This window comes from Callorhinus ursinus, unplaced genomic scaffold, assembly GCF_003265705.2.
Source record: "Callorhinus ursinus isolate GAN/ISIS: 27379988/994484 unplaced genomic scaffold, GSC_fseal_2.0 scaffold125, whole genome shotgun sequence".
NCBI lineage: Eukaryota > Metazoa > Chordata > Mammalia > Carnivora > Otariidae > Callorhinus > Callorhinus ursinus.
Genome location: NW_027397187.1, coordinates 797,248 through 803,958, shown reverse-complemented (window position 1 = coordinate 803,958; position 6,711 = coordinate 797,248).

The following is a 6,711-nucleotide window of genomic DNA, read 5'->3' as shown; positions in this document are numbered from 1 at the left end:
CATGCACACACAGGCACACAGGCACACACACACATATGCACACATGCACACAGAGACACCCATGTGCACACACGGACACACACACGTGCACACGTGCACACAGGAGCACACTCAGACGCACATGTGCACACATGCGCACACATGCACACACAGACACATGTGCGTGCACAGGCACACGCAGACACACATGTGCACACAGACACACGTGCACACATGCACGCACACATCACACACAGGCATGCACACAGGCACACACAGGCACACAGGCACACACAGACACACACGTGCACACACGCACGCAGGTACATGCTCCATCACTCTGTTCTGAAACACACTGTCTCTTTTGTGTTTCCTCCGAAAGTTCTCCCTGCGGGATGCATGGCCTGTATCAGGCAGGAATGCTCTGGCACAAAGCTATTTTGTTTTGAAGGAAGTTATTTTATTTCTTGGGTTTGTGTGGATTAACTGGGAGTTGGGTTTTTTCCACCCTATCAGTTGCCGGCCCTCTGAGACCCTGGACAGCAGATGTCCCCAGAGCATCTGTGCACGTCAGCAGGGTCCCCTGGCTCTGTCCCCACTGGGGAGGGCCATAAGCTGCTCCTGGGGCTGGTGGCTGGGAAGCTGGCGGGAGGCCTGGGGCTGTCCCTGGAAGCAGACTCCGCTCTTCGGGTTCGGGGCAGGGGGTATGACAGCCCTGTCTCTTGTCTCTTCCACACATACAGCTTCCCCTGCATCTCTGGGGCCTGCTTTGGGCCTCACCTCCCAGAAAGCCCTCAGGGGCTGAGGGGCACCTCGCGAATGGGACTCTCGGGCATGGCATCCACCACTCCCAGGGCCCCACTGGCCTGGTCTGGCCCTTCCTCCAGTTGCAGGGAGCTCCCCCCGCCCTGGGGCCAAGGGCACCCAAGAGGGCCCCGCCTAAAGCCATCTGGGGATGGCCAAGTCTATGCCCACTCAGGGCTGCGGTGGAGCTGAGCTGGAGGGAGGGGTGGAAAGGGGCCAGGACAGTGTGGGCAGCGTGGGCACAGGAACGGGAGGGGAGGATGCAGCCCTTTTCCTTACCCCCGGGGTGCTTGTTTGCAGATTAAGAGGCTCAGAGCCCTGACCCCCGGCAGACCTGTTTACTTCTGGGGATGGGGAGGGGGGCACAGTGAGGCAAGGGCACAGCACCCCCACACCGAGTAGAGGCTGGGGACTGAGCCCAGGAGAAGGCAAGGAAGTACCCTGTCTTGGCAGAGATGAAGGTGTCCCTCCACCTGGGCTCGGAGAGACGCCAGCCCCAACAGCCGCTGTGGCTGTCCTCACATGGAGACCATGACCTTGAAGCCATGGTCTGCATTCAGCTCCTAAGCACTGGAAGGACATCGTGACCTTCCTGTGTGCCTTCTCCTGGGTACTACCCACCAGGCCTAAACCACAGGGCGCTTGGGGATGGACAGAGCCCACCCTGCCCTGGGGGGCCCAGGCCCAGGAGCCCCCTCCCCGGCAGCACTGAGGACCCAGCAAGAGCCCGGGGCTAGAGAGGTTGGCCTGGGTCTGGCACGGACATGTGACCTTGGCCGTGGCTGGCCTCTCTCTGCAGTACCCACCCTGCTGCGGCAGACACAGTGCCATCCCCGCACCCCTGCCCCACCCCTGCCCGGGTCCCCCCCACCCGATCCTTCTCCGAGTCTGGCTGCTGTGGGAGACAGTTCAAGGGCTTGTCACAAGCCTGGGTCTGGGCCTTCAGAGCCTCAGCCCCACCCGCAGGGCACCCATCCCCGAGCCTGTGGAGGCACCTGAGGCTGCCACCTTGCAGAACCCTACTCATGAGCCACTCAGCAGCTGACCACCCAGCACGGGGTGATCACCCCTTGCCAAATCAAGGGAGAAGCCCAATGACCCAATGAACCACCCCCTCACCTCCTGCCAGAGCTCTTCTCCCATGTCTGGCCAGGCTCAGGCAAGATGACTGCCCTACACACACCCTGGGGTGTCCACACTGCTTCTTCCCGAATCCTTCCAGCCAGAAACCCCAACAGTCAGTGGCCCTACCAAGCGCAGCGGCCCTACCAAGCGCAGCCCTGCCTGATGTCCAGGGGACCTTGGGGCCGGGGGGCCCAGCTGTGGCTGAGCTGGACAGAGCCCCCGACCCAGATCTCAGCCATGCAAACCCAGGCCCACTTGGGGTCCCGGGCCCAGTCTGGGCAGTGCGGCCCTATTCCCGCTCACCGTCCAGCCTCACCCCTCCCAACCCATCCCAACCCCTCTTCTGGCCCCGGGCTCATCTGGGGCTGAACTTCCTTCCCCCATGGCCAGGCGAAGTCCCAGGCACGGCTGTCCCGCTTGCTCTGGGACATCTGGGCTCTGTGACCAGCATTCCCACACAGGAAAGGACAAGCCTCTGTCTGGGAGTGGGCACAGCCTATATCCTGCTAGTCCAGAAGCCTGATTCCAGGCCATGACATCTGTGACCTCCCTCGGCCTCTGACCCCAGTGGCCAGCCTCCCCTGGGCCCCACCATGGCTCCAGTCGCCCCTTCCCTGTCCTGATTCTGTCACCATCTGTGACCTCGGCTCTCCTGGCTCCTGGCCTGGGTGTGCAGCCACCCCTGGGGCCCCACCCGGTGCAGGCACAACCCCGCTGCCTCCTTCCCACCTCACACCCCCTTCCCACGCCCACTTAGCCAAGAAAGCGGGCATTCCCAGCCTCCTGACCCTCCGGCCCCTGCAGAGCCACTAACCAGCCCTCTCTAACCCTGGGGGCGGGGGGGGCCCCCACTGTCCCGTCTCTTTACTGCTGGAGCAGCCCCGACCTGGGCCTGCTGTCGTCCCTTCCCAGGTGCCCTCCATGACAGCCAGTCACAACCCCAGGCCCACCTCCGCCAGGGTGCAAGCCCAGCTGGCCCATGGACAGGGCAAGGGTGCAGCCTCAAGGTCTCCAGCAGGGACTAGCCAGAGACCAGGGTGCACCCTTGGGGGGGGGCAGATGCATGGGAGGGGAGGAGGGGTCCTCCCTAGCGATGGCCTGGCTAGGCCTCCGGGCTCGCGTGGTGCCGGGCTGTGGGTGACCTGGGGAAGGCGGCCGTGGGAGACAGTGGCCGGAGTGACTTCCAGGCTCCAGGACCAGTGGTTGTCAGACCAGGCAACTCCCTTCCCTCCAGAGAGGCTGCTCCCACCACCCATCAAGGCCTCGTTGTGCCCCCGAGGCACATCTGTCCCCATACCCCTCCCCCGTCAGAAATAAACACTCGGTGCCAGGAGGAGCCAGCATGACCGCCAGATGACCCCCGGGGTGGGTGAGGGCTGCAGGCCAGGCTGCGGGTGGCTCCCAAAACAGCCGGTTCTAGCCCCGGGCAGGAGTGGGATGTCCTCTCCTCTCACATACCCTCCGGGGCCTTCGCCCTGAGGGTTGGGCACTGTCCTGGGCTCTCAGGACCGACAGAGCCACCTTCACACACGTCCCATCTTTGATGGCATCTAGCAGAGGCCAGCTGGGAGCCTGGGGCGCAGGGTCATGCAGTCACCTGGAGGGCTTCCTGGAGGGCCAAGATGGGGGCCTGTGACCACGGGGCCCACTGTCCAGCCCCACGGGGCCCAGAACCACCCCCAGCCCTGCTAGGTGCCCACCCTGTTGCCTGCCCTGCTCAGAGCTATGGCCCCCATCACCTCGGAGTCACCTTGGGCCCCCAGGGAAAGACAGGAGCACCCGCCTCAGGGGCAGGCTTAGGCCAAAGACCAAGGACTCAGGGCCTAGGCCCCAGTGGCAGGCCTTACCTTCCTCTGCTGGGACCAGGAGATCCTGTAGACGCCTGGGCCAGCCTGACATGGCCAGGGCACAGAGCCAAGAAAACTTCCAGAATCAGGACACTCCACTAGGGTCCTGAATGAGCAAGCCTCTACCCAAAACTGTCCTTCCGGCTTCCGGGTCTTTGAGGAGATGGACGCCCAGGTCAGCCGATGGTGACCCAGGAGGGCCCATCTGTTGATCTGCCTAAAGACCTCTCCCCCAGCCCTCAAACGGGTGACTGGATAGGCTCTAGGCCCCACCACCCACTGCCTGGCTGGAACCTTCCAGCAGCCATCTGCCCTGGTCAGCCTGATAGTGTCACAGCTATGGGAGGCGGCGGGGCGTGTGGGAGGGTGGTGGGGGCTGGGCCGCTCTTCTCAATGCCCTGTCAGACCCCTTCCTGAGGCAGACCTGCTGCAGGCCCTCCACCCTTCCCAGGGCAGCCCCCAGCCCTGGGAGCTGCCCTTCAAGGTAAAGAGGCAGCGGGACTCAGGTGCTCCCATACAAGGCCATCTCTGGATTTCTGCCCAGACCACGCAAGACTCACTTCCCAAGTCTCCCCTGTTCTCTCTCTGCTGACACCTGGCAACCTGGCGGCTCTCTTTCCCAGCAGGGCCCTGGAGGTTGGGTTGGCCTAGGACTCCGGGAGGGGAGGGGCGTAGGGAGTTTCTGGCAGGGGGAGGAGCTCTGAGCTGGCCCCTGCTGCACCTGCCTGGTGTTGTCAGGCTGCAGACCCGGCACCCCCACTCTCTTTTTGGGTCCCAGTGTCCCACCCAGGGGCATTAACCACGCTGCCTCCAGCCCTCTGCTTCAGGCGGGTGCTGGTCCCTGGCCACCGGCCCAAGGAGGCCTTCGGTCCCAGTACGGCCCGGAGATGCGGCTGATCCAGGTCTGGGGAGGGCTCAGGGAAGGGGATAAGGCCTTCAGGGATGTTCCAGAATATTTTGTCTAGCAGCTTCTCCTTGACCCAGGGCACTGCCTTCTCCCGACTTAAATCCTTTGGGGACGCACCAGCCAGTCTCCTCAACACCTTCCAAGGGGGGAGCATCTTGGGGTGGGGTGAGCCCCGGGGCAGGTGTTAGGGCCTGAGGAGGTGGGGTGGGGTCCAGTGGGGCTGCCCCTGCCCAGCAGCTCAAAGCCCTTTCCCACACACTGGGGAGACCTGATTGCCAAGGAGAAGGTGGGTGGGGTCCACAGGTCCCTGCGGGTCCCTTGTCTGAGGCTGGAGGACACTGTCAGCTGCCGGCCAGTGAGAAGCCACCAGGCACCTGGACAGCCTCAGCCCTGGAGAGCCATCCCCGGGGCACACTGCCGGCACCCCCAGCCCCGAGGCTGAGATCGAGTCTAGCCCTGAGCCCCGGGCTTGTGTCTGACCCGGCAGGCTAGAGGCGGGGGAATGGCCCCGATGACCTCTCAAAGGTGAGGCCACCTCCTGACATCCCTGTGGCCCAAGCAACTGGCATCCAGAGCACCTTCCCACCCCAGCCGTCCTCAGGCAGATGCCCATCGTCAGCCTCACGCCTGGGCTGCAGGGCCCGGGGGGCTCTCAGCCTCGGCTCTGCATCCAGAGCTATCCGGGTGCTGCGGTGGGCCTGGAGGGGGGTGGGTCTGGAGGGGGGCCGGCCTGACCGAAGGTCCTGGCATGGGGCTCCTGAGCGACCACCACCTGTGCCATGGGCTCAGAGCAGGCGCCCTGCCCTCACGGGTCAGCCACCCCCACCCGCCCTCTGAGAGCCGCGAAGCAGCACGTGGTCTGCCCGTGGGGTGGGGGGGCAGGAGGGGCCTCATCACTGCCAGCCTCCAGCACGGACGCACCCCCCATCCCCCATCCCCACATCAGCTGAGCAGGGGCCCCGCGGCGGAGATGGCCCAGCTCAGAGCTGCTGACCACACAGGGTCCAGCTCAGAGCAGTGAATGGGGGGGGGACACAGAGAGTGCAGGGGGAGTCCTGTGACTGCAGGAGGGAGGGAGGGAGGGAGGGAGGGACGGCTCCTGGATGCGCCCTCCCGCCTCCCCAGGCCTCTGTCCTGCACAGTGGAGGGGGTGGGGCAACAGCCAGACCCTACCTGGACCCCGCAACAGATGAGCCACTGCTCACCGCAGCTCCTCCTCCATCTGCCCGGCCCAACAGATCCTGGAGCACCTATTTCCTGAGCCCCCACTTCTCATGGGGGCCATCTGGCCTTCTGCTGTCCAGTGGGGAAATGGAGGAGGAGGGACTCGGTCCCTGGCGCTGGGTCTGAGGGCCAGACACTGGGGTCCCCAGGAGCCACTCTGTCCTCAGGAGGACCTCGTTCCACCAGGATCTGTGGGACCCCCGGGGGCCCGGCGGCAAGTGCCCCTCCTGGCAGGTTAGCCCAGCCTGCCCAGACGAGAGCTAGCCAGGCCCATAGCTCCAGGTTCCTGCTGTCCCGGGTCTTCCCCCACAGTGTTGGTCCCACTGTCCTGGGTCACCTTACTGCCTTGCCCTGGGGTGTGCTCACTCGTCTCAGGGCGGCCTGGCCTGGTAAGGGACCTGCAGCCCAGACATCCACTCAGAGAGCCTCAGGCCTCCCTAAAGCCAAAGGGCTGCCGGCCGGTGAATGGGCAGGAAGCCCAGTGCCCCCATGGAGGTGCGGCCGTGTCCCCCAGGCCTTCCTCCACAGCCCTCTTCCTGCCCTTGTCCCATCCTGCAAGGAACTCCCAGATCGGTTCCTGGGCCAGGCTGGGCCTGCGGCAGCCGAGGGTCCGTGCAGGGCCCTGGCGTCAGCCCCCCCAACTCCTGCCTGAGCTGGTGGACTGTCATCCTGTGGCCCATATGTGACTGTCATCCTGTGGCCCATATGTGGATGGCACCGAGAAGCCAGGCTGACAGGAGGCCAGGGCGGAGGGTGGGGGTCTCAGGCCTGCCCCCCCCCCCCCCCCCCCCCCCCCCCCCCCCCCCCCCCCCCCCCCCCCCCCCC